The 20369-nt window shown below is 39.8% G+C and overlaps 1 protein-coding gene across 19 annotated transcripts in view; it reads right to left on the bottom strand.

The window, feature by feature from the left end:
• ebf3 (EBF transcription factor 3) overlaps window positions 1-20369 on the bottom strand; it is a 137358-nt gene that overhangs the window by 106314 nt on the left and 10675 nt on the right. The gene's annotated exons all lie outside the window — the stretch shown is intronic.

Raw genomic sequence — 20369 nt, 5'->3', positions numbered from 1 at the left:
TGGTGCCAAGAGTATAAACATTTTTTGATTCATGTATAATTGCACCAGTGACCCATAATGACCCAACAGTCTAACCTACAGCAGACTGACCAACATTAATTGCTATTCGCTTGCTATGGATTACTGTCCAGTAATCCCTGTTAGTGAATGAGCTCCAATGCTTTCAAATCTTCCCTTTTTTTAATTGTTTGTGCAGTATTTTCTGTGCTATTGTGTTATTAATGAAAAAGGCACCAACGCAGGATATTGTTTTTGCTTAATTGCGAAACATTTAACTATCTATTGGAGAGATTTCTTCTTTTTTTCCCCACCTATTGACAAAAAAATCAAGAACAGTAGCAAGGCTGATGTCAAAGTGCAAATCAATATCTTAGTTAGATGTTGTCTAATAGCAATGAATAATAGCAGAGCAAGGTGATGGCAACTTGCTTGGATGCAGGAATCTGCCTTGTGTTCCAAGCAATTAAAGGCTGTTGAATCAATGGGGGAGAGAGAGGGAGAGAAGCAGTGAGATACAGTATTATTTAGTGTAGTTATGCCTCATAAAATGAACCTGTTGAAGGATGGGAAAGAGAAGATTGTTGGGGTCGGAGGCAATAAAAGTCCAGTTTGAAGTCATCTGGATTGTGTCAGGCTGACAGGGAATGAAGCTGTAGAGTTTAGGAAGTGACCCGGCAGTCCTAACGCTTTAGCAGAGATAATGTTCCAGTCCCTGCTGTGTCTGCATCTGATAAGGCAAATGATCCTCACTTTATATTTTCAGGCTTCTGTGGAGCTGTTCGACTTATTGTGAGTGTGACAATGGCCAGGGCCAGAGCGAGTAAATAGATGGACGGTGGGCACTGAAATTACACTCAGATAGATATCACTTTGATATATATGTATTTCTGCTGAGCTGACCGGGTGTAGGGCCACAGGGCAAACAAGTGCTGAAGATTTTTAGAAAACATATTTGGCAGGGAAATTGGCAATGTACCTAAAAAATATTATATATTATAAGTATGTATTTATATAGCACCAACAGTGCTTTAAAAGGCAGGGGTATAGTTATTCTACAGTAAAAATATCTTTGTTTAAGTGCTTAGGTGTTCAATACACAGTGAGGACTGTGCATGGAAAAGTTTACAATCTATTATATTTTATATACAAATACAGGCCTTTATAGGAGGTAAAGGAGTTATTTGTTAGAGTGTTTAGTCTACAGAAATATATATTTTACCCTAGGGGCACAGTTTGATAAGAGCCTTAGGATAATACAGGTATAGGATCTTTTATATATATATATATATATATATATAGAGAGAGAGAGAGAGAGAGAGAGAGTTGCTTGGGACTTTTTTTGTAATTTGGGTCACCTTGTCTATAAATAAACATTTAAACATCTTATTATCCCAGTTGGACTGTTTTGCCACCAATTAGGATGTATTAATTCTGTATGGCAATATGGCAGCTCCACCAAATCTAATAATATTTGAAGTTATATTGGCGCTCCATGCAGCAAAACAATTGGCACAGATACAGGTGTGGGATCTGTTATCCAGAAACCCTTTATCCAGAAAGCTCTAAATTACGAAAAGGCCATTTACCATAAACTTCATTTTATTCAAATTAATCAATTTCTTAAAAATGATCGCTAATAATAAAACAGAACCTTGTAATTGATCCCAATTAAGATATCATTAATCCTTATTGGAGGCAAAAACAATCCTGTTGGGTTTGATTAATGTTTTAATGATGAAGTAGACTTAAGGTACAGAGACCCAAAAGATTCAGAAAGCCCTAGATGCCAAACATTCTGGATAATAGGTCCCATAACGGTATATGCAATATGTAATGTCATAAATATCCTTGCTGAAGAGCCATGGGGGCCAAGATGCCCCTTTTGGATATTTTAGATGTTTAGTTAATTCCATACAATGTCCCACAGACAAAACTACTAGCTACATTAAATATTTAGGCCCAGAAAAACTTCAGTATCACTGTCGTCAAACTTTTGTCACCCCCAAGAGCCATTGGATCTCTAAAAAAAAACCTCAGGTAGCCGGTAGGAAGGACCAGAAGGAAGATTTGGAGTGTTGTTAACTAGTGCTCTAGAGATAATTGTGTTTACATTAGAGTTTAATCTACACAATAAGAACACAGCAGTAGTTTAATCTGGACAGGAAGGATGGTAAAAGTAAATTGAATGTTATGTTTCACACAGCTGGTCTGAATCACCTAGCAAGGCTCTCTTAGGCGTTAATGGGGGAAATCACCCTTTGATCCCTCCCAGGATAACCCAACAGAATGCATAAACACAATTAGGAGAAGAGAGCACCCATGTTGTGATATAGGGCCGACTCAGTAGCAGGGGCCGCTTGCTCTCTTTCTGGGAGATATATATCTGGAGATATATATCCGTGGTCATTAATACCGGCCCTGATACATTTATATCTGCCTCTGATCCGTGCCCAGGGACCCAATCCCATGCTTAGCAGATCCTATTTCTATTTAAGAAAATCCCCAGGAAGAATGCATTAGGAAATCACGCTCGGTTCTGTATAAGGATCACCACCATCCTTCATTCTTTCAGCCCAATTTTTTTTTAGTTGCCTCCCTCCTCTCGGTTTACACATCTGGTAATGCTAAAAAATGGAATTTTATTGCATTATTGCAGATAGGCCCGAAACTGTGTGCACTTGCTCGGCGGTTACGTTCCAGCGAGGGGATGTTTTGCGAGTGATTTGTGTGAGTTTAAAAGCTTTCTTTAGTTCCACTCGGTTGAAATCGTGCCAGGCAAGTTATGGTTGGAGATGGGATGGGACAAGTCCTCCGATAAAGGGAAAACTTATTTCCGTTTAAGGTTTTTATTCAATGCCATTGATAGTAGAAGTAAAGTAGGACTTGCATGTAACAATCCACATGGAATAATCTACATATCTGCATACACACATGAGTGGAAGCTGCCATTTTGCTTGCCCTGTTTGGCATTTGCTAGAGTTTCCGGATTGCCAGGCTGGGCCTCATTGCTGCATACTTAACAGAAAGCCTTAAGACAGATTTCCCAGAAATTGAGCACCCCATTAGGACTAGAATGGGTTAGGCATGGGTGTTTTAATTCAATAAGCAAGAGGACTACCACCTTAATATATTTCTATTTGGGCTTGAATTCAATAAACAAAGGACTACCACCTTAAGATATTACTATTTGGGCTTGAATTCAATAAACAAAGGACTACCACCTTAAGATATTACTATTTGGGCTTGAATTCAATAAACAAAAGGACTATCACCTTAAGATATTTCTATTTGGGTATGATAACTACTATGGCTTTCTATAAGGAGTAAGTAGCCAAGGCAAGCAGTCAGGGCAGTCTTAAAAGAATAAGGGGCAAGGGAAAGCTATTCAGGGTGCGGCCCCCATGGAGCATTCGGTAAGCAGGCAATTCTGCAATCAGTGCTGCTCTTCAAAACTGCAGGGTTCAGGGCACTTGCTTACTATTTGCCACCCCCAAGGGCAGTTCAGCAAGCAGTATGGCACCTCCCATTCATAAGTAGTGGTCTTGATAAGCCATGAAGCCATACTTTTCAGTATAAAGGACCAGACACCCACTATTTATAAATATGATCCAACAAACAAAGCCATAGATAGATACAATAAAATCCGCAGGCTGCTCGTTATGGTTATATGGGGCCAAACATCCTCACATTGGGAGACGATCCTTCTGATTGTTCCCACAGATACACAAACAACCAATCCTTTACAGGGTACAACCTTGTAACAACCTTGTAGCACGGATTTCTTAATCAATGGTTAAATAAAAAAAAAAAGGCAAATTGGGTTTTCCCTATCACCAAAAATTAATTCCAGATTGTAGTTATTGTGTAAAAATACAAGTGGGTTGTCTTGTAGGTTTGGCTGGATAATTTCATTTTAAAAGTATCTCTAAAATTTGCTATCCCCCGGGGCTTTGCGGTTTTCTCCATCATTATATAACTGTAAACTTCTGGATGTAAAAGATTGGATAATTTCTTTCAGATGTTCCAGTGCAGCAGAAAACTTAGACAATATGTTTGAGAGCCATTTGGTTTCCAGAAGTAACCAGCTAGGGTTAGAGAGGAGGCACGTCACCCCCACCACCACCCCCAAATAAAAAAAAAAAGAAAACTATTGGAATGAAGCCTCTGAAAATTGTTCTACATGTTATTTCTTTGCTAATCTATTGGAGAGAACACATCGCTGGCCTCCCACCATTGTCAGAGGGAATAGGTTAATGTGTTACTTTGGCCCATGATTGTCCAACCCTTCCAGATGTTTTCTGAACTCCCACATATTCTTCAATATTTTAATACTGACAAGGAATTCTGGGTGGCGTAGTCCAAGAACACTTAAAGGACCCACCAGTTAGTCATCCCACACCTTGTGTCTCAACCCTTTCTCCTTGTAGATTGTAAGCTCTTTTGGGCAGGGCTCCCTTCACCTCTTGTGTCAGTTATTGGTTGCTTTATATGTTACTCTGTATGTCCAATGTATGTAACCCACTTATTGTACAGCGCTGCGGGATATGTTGGCGCTTTATAAATAAATGTTAATAATAATTATAGTAATAATGATCCTTAAGTCATTTTCTCACCTGCATATAACCCAAAAAGACAATAAAAAATATTATATCAACTTGGTTTGGGCCTGGGGATTCATAAAACATATTCAACACAACTAATGTCTACTTGGGTGCCCATTCTGAAGCAAATTCTTTACCAACAACTGTTTTCAGACCCTAAAAGATACTTTGCAGAGAAGACCACTTGAATGATGTCAATAAGCGATGACTCTGTGATGACATCATTAAAGTGTGGACTCAATGATGATTAAAAAGAAAACCCACAAACAGAGGAGACTCTCATTAATACAAATGAATAGGGAAGTGTAGGGGGAGGGACTGGTTGGCTTAAGCATTTCCACCTATCACACCCTACCCCCACTCCCTAGAATTATAGCTTGCTCCTAATCAGGGCAAGTTTTATGTGATAGGGTCCCATTAAGTGACATCATTTCATAGATTAAACACTGAATTATTGGATTGTAAACTATTTGGTGTCTTTTCCCCCATTCAACCAAGAGAACATTACCTTTCATACAACAACAAAGGCGAATTGCAATCAGTAATACACATTATAGGTATGTACAATTTCAAATCTTGAATCACTACTGAAAACGAGCCAGACAATTAATATGTACAGCAGATGAAAGGCTTTATGCCTCGGTCAATGAGCAAACAGAGAGCAATTCGCCTTGAATATTGGACTGGCCGCTCTGCATCTAGGGAAGTTTTTTATTGTTAATCAATAGCAATCAATTGTGAGCCTTGATGTTAAATATGAATCAATACTACTGGGATGCAGATGAGATCTGATTGCAGTTAGTGAGCATACTGACAAACGCTTGTAACCAAAGGGATCACGAAGAGAGAATGAAAGCTAAGACCTGTCCAACCTGTGGCCCTTTAGCTATTGGCAAAAGAAGAATTTTCATTATCATCCAAGAGCTGGAGCCTTCATGGGATCCTGGGAACTGTACATAACAAGAACTATGGAGCTGGGATAGCAGGTATAATAGGCTCAAATGGTGCCTATAGTAGCAGTGGGGGGATAATAGCCTCTGGGAAGGGACTGGGGCTGTGGGATAGCAGGTATAGTAGGGAGAGATGGTGCCTATAGTAGCAGTGGGGGGATAATAGCCTCTGGGAAGGGACTGTGGCTGTGGGATAGCAGGTATAGTAGGGAGAGATGGTGCCTATAGTAGCAGTGGGATAATAGCCTCTGGGAAGGGACTGTGGCTGTGGGATAGCAGGTATAGTAGGGAGAGAGGGTGCCTATAGTGGCAGTGGGGGGATAATAGCCTCTGGGAAGGGACTGGGGCTGTGGGATAGCAGGTATAGTAGGGAGAGATGGTGCCTATAGTAGCAGTGGGGGATAATAGCCTCTGGGAAGGGACTGGGGCTGTGGGATAGCAGGTATAGTAGGGAGAGATGGTGCCTATAGTAGCAGTGGGGGGATAATAGCCTCTGAGAAGGGACTGGGGCTGTGGGATAGCAGGTATAGTAGGGAGAGATGGTGCCTATAGTAGCAGTGGGGGGATAATAGCCTCTGGGAAGGGACTGGGGCTGTGGGATAGCAGGTATAGTAGGGAGAGATGGTGCCTATAGTAGCAGTGGGGGGATAATAGCCTCTGAGAAGGGACTGGGGCTGTGGGATAGTAGGTATAGTAGGGAGAGATGGTGCCTATAGTAGCAGTGGGGGGGATAATAGCCTCTGGGAAGGGACTGGGGCTGTGGGATAGCAGGTATAGTAGGGAGAGATGGTTCCTATAGTAACAGTGGGGGATAATAGCCTCTGGGAAGGGACTGGGGCTGTGGGATAGCAGGTATAGTAGGGAGAGATGGTGCCTATAGTAGCAGTGGGGGGATAATAGCCTCTGGGAAGGGACTGTGGCTGTGGGATAGCAGGTATAGTAGGGAGAGATGGTGCCTATAGTAGCAGTGGGGGGATAATAGCCTCTGGGAAGGGACTGGGGCTGTGGGATAGCAGGTATAGTAGGGAGAGATGGTGCCTATAGTAGCAGTGGGGGGATAATAGCCTCTGGGAAGGGACTGGGGCTGTGGGATAGCAGGTATAGTAGGGAGAGATGGTTCCTATAGTAACAGTGGGGGGATAATAGCCTCTGGGAAGGGACTGGGGCTGTGGGATAGCAGGTATAGTAGGGAGAGATGGTTCCTATAGTAACAGTGGGGGGATAATAGCCTCTGGGAAGGGACTGTGGCTGTGGGATAGCAGGTATAGTAGGGAGAGATGGTGCCTATAGTAGCAGTGGGGGGATAATAGCCTCTGGGAAGGGACTGGGGCTGTGGGATAGCAGGTATAGTAGGGAGAGATGGTGCCTATAGTAGCAGTGGGATAATAGCCTCTGGGAAGGGACTGGGGCTGTGGGATAGCAGGTATAGTAGGGAGAGATGGTGCCTATAGTAGGAGTGGGGAGATAATAGCCTCTGGGAAGGGACTGGGGCTGTGGGATAGCAGGTATAGTAGGGAGAGATGGTGCCTATAGTAGCAGTGGGATAATAGCCTCTGGGAAGGGACTGTAGATGTAGGTATAGTAGGGCTAGATTTTGAAAGCAACACTGTAGAGAACACAGTGGTGTTTTCACCAATAAAGGCAGCAGTGACCTTAAGGGCCACCCAACCAGCAACAAAAAATTTGGGCTATTTCAGGACCTTGACTAGTTAATTCTTCCTTTGTTTTGGATCTCTGTTATTGTTTTTGCCAGCGTAAAAGGAGCTCTTAACACCACACAGTGGGACTAGGCTGCAAGTGCATCTCTGTGAAGTCCACCGAGTACAGTTAGACGTATGCCCCATGAATCTCATTTTATGCGATTAAGAACCATAAAAATTCAATAGCTTTTCTTCTGCAATTCACATTTTACCTGGCGAAATATCATAAGAATTTCATTATCTTTGCAGCTGTTGCCTTAAGATCAAGCAAAGATTATTATCATCTTTGAAAAAGAAAAGAAAATTCACTATAGAATATGTTCGAAAACGTCAGGAGACCAGGCATTAAAGGCTTAATTTTTAAAAAAAAAAACAAATATCTTGAGATTTAGGGTAAATAGCAACTGATTGCAGGATGAATTCTTTATAATAAAGCTGATTGTTTCACAGGAAGACCCTAGCCATGGAATAGAAGTGGGGGGGCCAGGGCCATAGCAGAAGACTAGGGTCCCCATTATTTAATATGGGGTAGGATAGCATAACCATACACACACACACATGTACACATTAATACTCTTCCCTCCCCCCACGGCATCTCTGTTAACATCTCAGATAGCCATCATTAGGAGTATAACCAATACAAATTCGAATGGATCGGTCTGCTGGAGATAATGCATCATCCTGGCCTGTTAAAAGCATTTAAAGAGAGACAGTCACTCGTAAGAAGGGTGATTGATCAAAAAAAGCCCTGGAAAAATCACGAGGATTCTGTGCAGTCCTCTGGCCTCGACGGCTACGTTTCCATCTATGATGATAAATTAGCATTAGATGGAACCTAATGAGTTTACTAAACATTTGGGATTTGTGCTAATAAACTAGTTGGCTGTGAACTAGCAGAAAAGATGAGCAATCCCCGCGCACCCTCTTATCTCTGTAACATGACAGTTATACCACGCTTCCAATCTGTGATCAATTCATCATCCTAGCACCATTGTACATTCTTCACAAAAACATAATTACTGTTTCCCTGGATCAGAACACTCATATTTCCTTGGAATTGCAGGGCCCTGATAGCAGGTACTGTCACCAGTTTCTTAGTGCTCCACTCTACAACTCTATTTATGATCATTATTTTCGCCTAAACAAGCCCTTTCCCCCCCCCCCCCTTCCCAACTTGATAACAAAATCTGCTATGATGAGAAGGGGAACAGTAAAGACATTGTTTTCTCCACGGAGAGCTTTTTACATTCAGCCCATACTGCTGACAAATATTTTATTCAGCACATTAACAAAAGTTTCCAGTCTGGAGAAGAGATTAAGACTATTTGCTATCAAACAGGGTTACCATTTTCTGCAAAAAAATAAAAAAAGAAGAAGAAAAAAAATGGAGCCTGAAAAACACATTGACATGTAAAAACTGATTAGAACTTTAGGCTTTTACATTCAGTCAATACTGCTGACAAATATCTTAATGCAGCACATTTACAAATGTTTCCAGGCTGGAGAAGAGATTAAGACTATTACTATTAAATAGGGATGCTATTTTCCGCAAGTGGAATGATGGGAAAAAATTAAAAACAGAGCCTGAAAAACACACCAATATGTAACAAACTGATTAGAACTTTAGGCTTTTACATTAAGGTGATACCGCTGACAAAGAATTGAATGCAGCATGTTAACAAAGGTATCAAATGGGTTTAGTATTTGGCATTGAAATAAATGAAAAAGAAAAAATGGAGCCTGAAAAAATGCACTGATATGTAACAAATTGATTAGAACTTTAGGCTTTTGCATTAAGTTTATACTGCTGACAAACACTTTATTAGGCAAATTAACACAAAGTTTTGAGTCTGGAGAAGAGATTTAAGATTATTGCTATCAATGAAGAAAAAAAAAGTCTGAAAAACATACCAATATGTAACAATCTCATTAGACCTTTAGGCTTTTACCTTCAGCCGCTGACAAATATTATAATGGAACACATTAAGAAAAGTTTGAAGAAGAGATTTAGGCTATTGCTATCAAATGGCTTTACTATTTTCTGTGAGTGAAATGAATAAAAACAATAATAGAGCCTGAAAAATCACACCGATATGCAACAATCTGATTAGAACTTTAGGTTTTTATATTCAGCAGACAAATATTACAATGCAGCATATTAACCAAAGTTTCCAGTGTAGAGAAGAGACTAAGATTATTGCTATTAATAAAAAAAAGGAGCCTGAAAAACACCCGGCTATGTAACAAACTGATTAGAACGTTAAGCTTTTACATTCAGCCAGTACTGCTGACAACTATTTTATTCAGCACATTAGCAAACGTTCCCAGTCTTAAGACTATTTCTAATAAACAGGGTCACTGTTCTCTACGAGTTGAGGAATTAAAAAAAATAGAGCCTGAAAAACACACCGATATGTAAAAGATTATTGCAACTTAAATTACATTGCAATTTTTTTCACCATTGTTTTTTTTTTTTTTTGCATAGTGGTCAAATTTATTTCGCCCCCCCCACCCAGCCTACGCAATAAATAACCGCAGCTCCAAACCCTTAAAAACAATGTAAATTAGTTACTGCTTACAGCCTAATAAACAGGAACAAATGTGTTTCGGACTGCAGGAGGAGGAGGATTGTGGATGCAATAATTGCTGGGAGTAATTATAGCGAGGTCGTAGGAACCATGAACATTGGTTCACTTGTAAAGACAAATAGCCTTAAGAAACAGCATTACCCAAAGAATTCATTCAGCGCAGGGTATGTGTGTGTGTGTTTTCTCTGCTTGCATGACTACTGGGTAACGGCAAACAGGCTTCAGTAGGTGGAGACTGGGTGCTAACACAGGGCAATTAGGTAAAAATCTAAGATTTGCCAAATAATTAGGAGGGAGTGAGGGAAATGACCACGTGCCGGGTGTATCTGCCCCGTTAATATTACCACTAAGGAACAATGGCGCTCTATTAACTTGCATAACTCATTTATTTGTTAAAATTAATGATCTTTGGGAAAGGTATTGTTATATTTAGAACCGACGTGTCAAATGTAATAAATGGATCTTATTCCTGCTTTTTCGAAAAGCATTTTTCCAAATCCGTCCTCTTTCCCCCTGGGTCTTCTCCTGTCCAAGCCCCAGTGCACATATCTAAGGAGTAACAGATGACTTCTCTCCATTGTCCAGATTGCTGCCCGGTGACCTCAAATTGTTGGGACTAACACCATGTCCAATTCAATCCAGCACTTGTTTCCTAACCCAATCTTTGTGTGTCAAAGGACAAATTGCTACACTCAGAAAATAGATATGGATGGTAGGGCCTCACTTTGGCTGCATGTCTAGTGAGGGAATATCAAGAGAGAAATGACATAAGAGATTCAACGAGGGGACGACAGCATCCAAGCATACTGATTTGATTTACAAACCTTCCCTAATGTGAAAGAAATGCTGTGGGTGTGAATTCATACTTAACCATAAAAAATCCCATTTGTTTCTCCCATTAAATGCTACTCATAACTCTCGGAAGATTTTCTCTCGCTCTCTCTCGCACTGCCTCTCTTATGTTTTACTGTATGCCCTAATTAAAGACGCCCATTATTTCTCCGTTTCCCAACAATAACAGGTAAGGAGAGATGAGGTCACAGCCATTCTTTGCAAGTGTGAAACAAGAGTGCAAGAACAGAACAAGGAACGAATGAAGGACTTGTAATGGACTTAACAGCCGTTCCCTCAGCTTTCTGTGGTCTGAAACAGTTGCATGCCAACAGTGTGCCAGGTTTGCTTGTTATATAATGAATGTAATGGGGGAAGTGTTACGTATAATTCTTGCTCATTGATGACTCTGTCCTGTTTTGAAATGGATGCTACCAGGACTTTGTGCCTCTATAGAAGGCCATACCCCTGCTGACCCCATAAGGCCTGCTACCAGGGCTATGTCCTCCCATAGAAGATAATAGAAATTCATATCCCTACTGATCCCATAAGATATCCAACCAATTGGCCCACTGGCAAAACGTCCAAAAGCCAAAACTATGGCCACCTTTCTACTGTTCCGTTCATTTACACTGACAGCCCAAATGATTGTACAGCAGAAAGTAAAGCAGAGTTGTTTATGTGCCCCTACAGAAGAGTATAGAAGGCCATACCTCTGCTGACCTCATATGGTATCCAACCATAGGTAGCCACTGGCTAAATTGATGGAACCAAAACCATGCGTATGGCTACCTTTCTGTTGTTCTGTTCATTCACAATAAACTGACCAATATACATAGTACATAGTTACTAATAGGTACAATATGGGTCACCAGATGTGCTGCTCTGTAGCATACAATGGGCAATGCCACAAAGACAATCCCTATGTCATCTCCAGAGGAGGAAGGCATTACAGATATTACTGACTGCTAACTCTTCAGTTGCCTTAACTTAAAGTGACAGCTACCAGGGAACCAAAAATCTGTAGAGATCTACTCACTCTACTCACTCTAACGCCTCTTATTTTATCGAGTAGTTGTAGCCAAAGATTTTGTGAATCCAATGAAAACAATCTGTCTCTGTTCGAGAGGTCTCAGCAGTGCGTGAGGGTTTTCGGCGCTGAATGGCATAGGGCTTTAAAAAGTTCAGATCTAATTTGGATTGGCAAAAAAAGCGTTCTTGTCAAGTCACACCATGCCGAGATCAATTCACTTCTCCTGGCTGTTTTTCAAAATAAAAGGTTCTCACGTCTTTCTATTGTACATTAATAACCCTTCTCTAACTGCTGGGGGGGTTATATATATAACTATTTGTGTATGTGTGTGTGTGTCAGCCACCATAATTGAACCGCCTGTGCAGTCAAAAGATCAGCCAACCTTCCTAGGGTTAATTTACAGAGCAGCACCAGTGCTTTCATGAAACCAAGTGCTCTTTATGTTGTGCACAATCACGGCCATGTTCTTTCACTGCACATATGTCACTGTTATATGACACTTTTGACCCTGCTGAATGACTGGTTATTTTCTTTCCAAAACCAGAATCTATCTATCTATCATTCTATCTATCTAGAACAGGGGTCCCCAACCACTGGGCCGTGGACCGGTGTTGGGCTGCGGGCTGTGCCGAAACGGGCCACCTGGGCTGAACCTGGATGCATCTAGTTGCATGGAAACAAACTCAGGTCTCCCACTGATTTTGTATTAGGGTGAACTGTATTATATTTTATAATGTAACAATAATAATAACAATAAAAATAAAGTGCATAATATAAAATGTAATGATTACATTTACACTATATATGTATTATGTACTATGCATTAATTGTGCCCCCCAATCCCGATCCTGGGAAAAATTGCCTTGCTTGAAATCGGTCCAAGGTGCAAAAAAGGATGAGGACCACTGATCTAGAATATATCTATCTATCATCTATCATCTATCATCTGTCTGTCTACCTATCTATATATCGTTTAATCAGACATTGATTACAGGCACCCTCTACTATTTTATTCCCTACAAAAAGGGAAAAAAAGACAATTTTTTTTTTTACTTTTTATCTTCTGTATGTTTGCCTTTTTATGCAGGAGTGGGAGCTGCCATATTGTGGGAGCTGCCATACTGGCTACCTTGGCATAGACCTCAACAGAACACTGCACTAGATTTATTATCAACAGATGAAGCTAAACTAGAGAATCCTGGGGGAAAAGCTTTTCCAGATATAGATATGCATCTGGTGCCCACACAGAGAACGCATCACTGAAGGGAAAAACATAAGGAATGCTATCTTTATACATAAAAATAATGGGAAAAGTCATGTTTTAGCAAAAACATAATCTATAGCCCCTTACTTGACTTGAAAAACTAGTACAAAATGCATGGATAAAAAGTTCCCTACCTGAATGGAAACAGCCATGAACATTATCTTTTATCAGGAGGAAATTTTTTTCTGCATTTATGGAAATGTTTATACTTTTTCATGAACGACTATGTAAATTGAAGAATATATTGCCCTTAGATCTAAGTGCAGGACAGACAGACTTAGATTAGGGGGCAATGTCCAACTTGCAGCCCCTCCAGTGGCTGGGTAACAGCTAAAGGGCCACAGTTCCTATAACCATGATGTCAACAGTGAAATATCTCCTCTGGAGGATGAAGTCACAATCTGCCTTTTGTCACTTTATGAAGGTTAATTGGTGGCCATGGGAAGGCTGTAAACCCATACGCCATACCTAAAACTCTCACCAGGTATATAAGTCTTAGTATATTTTTTTAACCCACGCTGAAAAAACACTAAGGGGGGAAAGAAAAAAAAAAAGTAAAACAACAAGTCAACGGGATAATTTTGCGAGCTGTAAAATAAACAAAATAAGATAGTAAAATAGAGGCCGAGAGAGAGAGCGGGAGAGAGTGAAAGAACCATCTCAGTAAATGAACTGTTCTTTCTCACCAGATGTGCAAACGTGTTTCGTCTTTCACTAGAGACAAGCTGGAGCCGTCTCCTTCCGTTTGCTAGGCCTATGCTACATGTCTTACAACAACACAAATGTAAGTCCTTTCCTTTCCGCACATGTTAAACTCATTTCCTAGTGAATTATTGAGAAAACACAACACTGTCTCTGCTGCCGTTTCCAAACCATGCGGTTCAATTTATTCACCCATAACCCAACATTAAGGAATGATTAGTTTTTCTATAGTGAGAAAGTTTCTGTTTTCTTATATACTGGGAGAAACCATTACATGTTGGGCTTAAAGAAGTCCTTTTAAATTCCCATACTAATCCAGGTTACGGCTAAAACCAACTTTTTTTTGTTTCAAATATCCTTGCGGATTTTCATTAACCATAACAAGCCCCTGACTATTGTACAACCGCGCTAAAAAATGAAGGCAGTTTTTATTCTAACGAATATAAGCCCCTTTTTTATTTCCCTTTCACAAGCGGTTCCAATTCAATTGCCATTTCAAACAATATTCTCACTGAAACGTATTCTTTATATACATAACGCCATGTCGATTTCATAGCCGGTAGAGTTTTGACCGCAAACTTTTTTTTTTTTTTTTTTTTAAAAAAGATTCCCCATTAAGATAAACCAACAAGAGGAGTTTGTTTTTCTGGCAGGTTACTGGGGCGGAATGGTTTTCATTTTCATAGAGTGTAAGTTTGGGAGAATGTGCCAGACGGCAGGTTAAACTCCCACAACTTTCACTTCCTTTTCTTCCCCTTGTCAATCACTTTCCAGGTATCTGGCATGACAATTTCTATCATTAAAGATTTAATCGGCCACTGAATTCATTATGCCTTTCCCTTAACAATTACGCAGGGCTTTTGCATTATTTACTGCCCTCCCAAGGATGAGAGGAGCATTACACGGTGAATAAGCCAACCCTACAGACCTAGGTTCTAAATCTAGATAAGCTGTTGGGCCCTAACCAACAGGCATGGTCAGAAGCAATGCTTTAAAATAGAATAACTGCCTATGACACAAATTTTTTCTATTTATAACTAAACAAACATTTTTGTGTTTTGAGGTCTGCTTGGCAATATATGTTGAAACCACTGAATCATAGAGGTGGTTTAGATCTATTTTTTCCTCCTTCTAAAGGTGAGACATAGATACAAATGATTGCCCTAGATATCCCTTGCAGCTTATATAACTTTAATACTGCTTAGCTTTCCCTACAAATCTAACATGGCATATATATTCCTTCAGCTCCACAGAAGAAGGAAAACCAGCAACCATGTCCCTAAGAACAGAATGACGACTGGAAATCAATGACATCTAACAGATCATTATCAATAGCACTAAAAGAACTAAACCGTGTATTCACAAACAGTACGCCAGAACACATTCTGACGCCATAACATTGACTATTTGCAAGTGATGGGGTTTTTGTTTGACACTGGGACTTGCCCTTAGAATCATTAGACTGCGTTACGGGTTAACTCAACCAAGGCAAGCATAACCTCCAATGAGTAGTAAGGGTGCCACAAGCTAAAGAAGAGCTTTAACCCATAACCCAGCCTGATAGGTCTAACTCTGGGTGGTGATGACTGCTTAAAGACTTCCTGACTTTCCCAAAGAGTAGGATGCATGATCGACAGATGTTTCATATGTATGTATGTATATCTTTATTTATAAGTAAAACCTGTTACAAGTAGACAACAGACTAAGCAACCGAGAACACAAACACAAGATAGCTGCTAGACCTTAGTGTAGACCAAGAAAGAAAGCTATGATTATTGTTTTGGTGACAGGTATGTTAGAATAACATCATGAGATGACTCGGGCTGAATACCATGCTAATCCTTAACAACCACTCCATCATAGTCCTTAAACCCGAAATACATGCTTTCAATTATATGAGCTAGTGTGAGATCAGCTGTTCTATGTAGGCCTATACAAAAATATAGCTTGCTAAAATAATAATTGTGTGTGTGTCTATATATTCCAAAATGGCATTCCAAGCTTCATTCTTGGCCAATGCCTCTTCCAACACACAGCAGGCAAATATAGAAGCACTTTACACAAGCGCCGATACAAATGTGTGCACGTGAATAATACATATTTGAGAAGCTGGCACCCAACCAGCTTTGTTTGTTAGCACAGCCGCCTAGTCGCTATCTGCTTCTTATTTCCTAAGAGCATGTGTGCCAGTACAGATTTTTCCACAACCTAAAGCCATTCATCAAAGGCATCCTTAGAAAATAACATAGCCCAGCATTATCTTTCATTTTCACCTGATAATGCCACAACAGAAGCGCAGAATGGTTTGTATCAGAACAAGTCCTGGAGTACAGTTTTTGACAGGCTTGCTGAGATCCCATCCAGCCACTTCCTAGCCAATGTGGTTGCACAGCAGCTAAAGTGCGTTGACTTGTATTGCACAGGGCTGGTTTTTATACAACCCATAATCTTGTGACCATTCATGTTATTTTCCTACTCTAGTCTGTCTTTTTGGGATCACTTTTACTCAATCCCTCATGATCTCAAACCAAAAGCCCAACGAAACTGGTTTCATGCCTACTCCGCTCTTCGTTGCATTGACATCATGGTCTACTTTCATACTCTACTACATGATGAAATCAAAATAATCAAGGAAAAGGCATTATTAATGCTTTCCATGGGTGGCGGAGTTTGCTCTTCCTTTCCCAATTTCCCGGACAAAAGAAGATAAAAGATGTTTTGCCGTTTCTCCTTAGCAATTTTTGACTCAAGTAGACACCGCAGAAACGCGCCCATTAATCAAAATTCCCCCTATCCTTGAAGCCAATGCCAAATGTGTATGACAGTAACACGCAGAAGCTGTTTACTCAGAAGATAACACCATTTATTACAAAGCTCTTTGAGCCACTGAGCCATGGAGCACCTTTTCCAAAGCAAGACTCAAGCCCATGGACATTGTCTAAAGGCAAAACTGTTCCACTTATCTCCCTGAGAGAAGGCGCACAGGCTTCAAATGCGAATAATAAAGGGAAGAAATTCAGGTGTTCATATGATTACAGATTTTATGACAAGCTGCCATTTCAAAAGTCAATAAACAAACCACTTTACAGGTTATCCAAATGCTACCGAAATGGGGGGGGGGGGGGGGAACCTTGGATCTCTAAGTGATGTGTAATTAAAATTGTTTAAAAAAAAAAATCCTTCCTGACAGGCCAAGGCTTAGCCAAAATGTAAATGACATTAAAAAAGACAATGAATTTAATTTTATTTAATGTCCCTTTTTGCAGATCCTCATTTACATAGCATTTTTAACAAAAGCGTTGACCTTATAAATGCTGGCATTTGTACAGCTTCAGCAGAGTGTGATTTAATCATGCTTTCACAAAGCCATAAGGGAGAACGCTTTAACTTCTCTGGTTCCGTATGGAACAGAAACAGCAGAAAAATACATACATATATATATATATATACAGAAAACACAGAGACCGGTCAAATGTTTATTCTCTCTGCCTCTGAAAACAACCTGACAAGGAAGATATAAAGGTCTAGGGAATAAGCCATTGCCTCTTTTTTTTTTTTTTTTTTTTTGTAAGGCTTGGTAATAATCATACATAATCGTTTGGAAATATAGCTAATAAAAAATATAATGAGTGCTCAGCAAAATCGGCATTAGGCCCAAATTACATGATATTAATACTTGAACAGGTGCAGAAAGGCGCTTTAAATGAGGTAAATGAATAAAATGTCCCAGAGCACAACTGTGTGCACTGACAAAAAGTCAATCACATGAATAATTCAGTGGCTAGGATTGCCAGCAAAGGTCGGCTTTCTGTGACCTTTGTGACAGGAAGTGAAAGGATACACTGTTCGGCAAAAAAAAATAAAAAAATAAAAAATACTCCAATCAGTCCTCGGCTACTGTTCTTCAATTACAAGATGTGTAAACTAGGAAACAAAATATCACTATTGTCCCTATACCATATCTATTATAGATATAAATATATATATCCCTCTTTGCTGTAAATTCCTACATCAATTATATTAAGCAGCAGCTGTTAAAAATAACAAAACATTTTTTTATTTTTATTTTTTTTTTAACCACCCCCCCCCTCTTGAAAAAAAAAGTAATGTTTTCCAAACTCTTTATGGAAGAAAATGGGATAAACAGATGTCTGGCTCCCATGCAGGAAACTAGGACACACTTGGAATGATAAGTCTTCTAAATTCTATAGGAAAAAAGGCAAATTTATTTGGAAAGTCGGGGGGGGCATTTACTACCCACGCCGATGCCAACTAGCTGTATGTGTGATGGTGCCATCTGGAAACCCGATGCTTGCATACATTGCAAGCAGATTCGGAAGGGCCACAGCTCTACCTCATTGCCTTTCCAGAGTGCTGCTTCATGTTTTGATAGTAATGTAATCCCCCCTTCTCCCTTTTCTTCCTCCACAATCAGTCTTTTCAGTTTCCAAAAGTCACAAACTAGGTCCTTATGTAGATGTAAGCCAAACAAGAAAGGAAGGGGGGGGGTGAAAAGGCAGAAAGGATAGAAGCCCAACCAGGAATTTCCATAAGTTGTGATAGGAAAAAAAAAAACCCATGATGATGATGATGATGATGGGCTGGAATCATTATTTGAGCCCACAGTGTGCATTTTGGGAGTTTCGCAGTTACAGCAGCATCCTGTAATCATTTACAGTCATTGGAATGTATCGGTGAAATAGGATAGATTTATCTGTTCATAGCTGCGATATGTAGACAATGGGTGTTCCTAATGAGGAACATCTGCTTTTGTGTTTTCCAAGAAAACATTATTCCACTATGAATATGATACTCTCATCCTTTTCAGAAATACCACAAAGAAAATATGGTCTTTTCCTCTTTTTTTTTTTCCCCCTTTCTATTTTGCTCAAGAAAAACTTATTCCCACAGCCTAAATTCTATTTCTTTCCCATCCATTTCCGCTATGTTTTGGTAGCTTCTATGTTTCTGGAGAAATTGTGCAGAAATAAAAGTTGCCTTGAGAACTTTTTTTTTCTTTTTCCAGGAGATATCTAATTGGGTAACGTGAAGGCAAAACAATGACTCCTCTCTTAAAGCCCAGATGATGTTACACCTAATTGATGTAGGGTGGTTTGGACTCCGCCACCGTAGGCCTATATGTTATAAGACATTTCCCCAATGCCAGACCAGATCAACCTCAATGCAAAATGTTCTTTACATTCTCATTCACCGAGCGCGAATACAAATACGCCTTATATACTACAGGAGAAGGGCTACCTATATCCAAAGGCCACGAGGATTTGATAAAGCTAGTCCTTATGGGAAACAGTCAATTGACCATGATAACTAAGCTGCTAAAAGGAACTCTGCTGTTTAAAAAAAAAAGTGCTTTTTGAATGAGCGCAGGCCAATTCACCGTGGCAAGCATTAAATGTCATTATTAGGAAGTGAAGTGATTGCCAAAAGCTAATTTAATAGCGATGTTTCCCTTTCGAAATATATTTTTCACTTTTATAGCATTTTCTGTTTCCTTTTTACGAAGTGCTATAGGTATAGGTTCCAAGGGACAGTAGTTCCCATTCGCTCCTACTAAAGGGGTTGTCTCTACTGTTTCAAAATCCACTGAAACACACAACTTAATACATATATATATATATATATATATAAAAATATAAATATTCTGCAGTGGGTGGGGGGCTGACTTTATTCTAAGACTCCAAAGTGGGCAAAATTGATTGAGATTCCTCTAAAATTGCCATATCTTTAAATTTAGAAGCACAGCAGATTTGTCATCAATAATTAAGTTCTCGAAAGCATTTATGCTCGGGCGTAAATGGAGCCTCGCTCTCCGTTATTCGGATAAACATGGTAAGCCCATTAAGTGCATTCTTTTTCTGTCTGATGGCTTTTCAATAGGGAACGAGCAAGATATAAGGCTGACTATGTATGTAGGAAGAGCATGTCCCAATCCAGCCATGGACTTGCCATATACTAAACCTCTATAGGAAGGGTCTTAAGGTAAACTAAACTTGAGAAGCCAAATATAAAATTTATATGACCAAAAACTGCTGGGCTGTTAGAAGTCACAATCTCACAAAGAAGCGTCCAATTAAGTGACAACTGAGACCAAGGCTCCTCCACTTTTAACATTTACAACAAAAGAGAGATTCATCTTCAGAAGATAACAATCCACCTCTATAAACATTTCAACAGCCCAAACACTCCAGACAAATATAATTATATTGATTTTTCCCTGTTGTTGCTGTACTTTGAATGCTATGAAGTGCTGAACTTGCCTCAGTTGCCTGACCCCCCTCCCAGAGTGAGCGCAGCAACTGGTCGCCCCTATTTGATTACTAATAAGAGAGATGTCCCTTCTGTCAAATGCCGCACATTCTCCACTAAGCAAACAGATATTTCGCCTAGTTAAACATTAGCATTTCTCGCCACTAGTGCTGCATATTTCTGGAAAAAAAAAAAAAAAAGCAGCTTTAACTCCGGATTTAATTCGTCGCTCGCTGGACACCCAAGTTCAGGGTAAAAAAAAAAATGAACTCAACGGAACCAGCTGCCTTGTCAAAACATATCAAAACATCAGCCATTTCAAAAAAAAAAATAAAAGTTTCAGAAATACCTCAATTTAGAAAAAAAAGAGCAATTTTGACACCTGCCAATAATCTTATTGACACCCCTAAGTGGGCATGACTGTCTCTGGGAG

This window comes from Xenopus tropicalis, chromosome 7 (genome assembly GCF_000004195.4).
Source record: "Xenopus tropicalis strain Nigerian chromosome 7, UCB_Xtro_10.0, whole genome shotgun sequence".
NCBI lineage: Eukaryota > Metazoa > Chordata > Amphibia > Anura > Pipidae > Xenopus > Xenopus tropicalis.
This window is presented reverse-complemented; position numbering and strand designations above follow the sequence as displayed.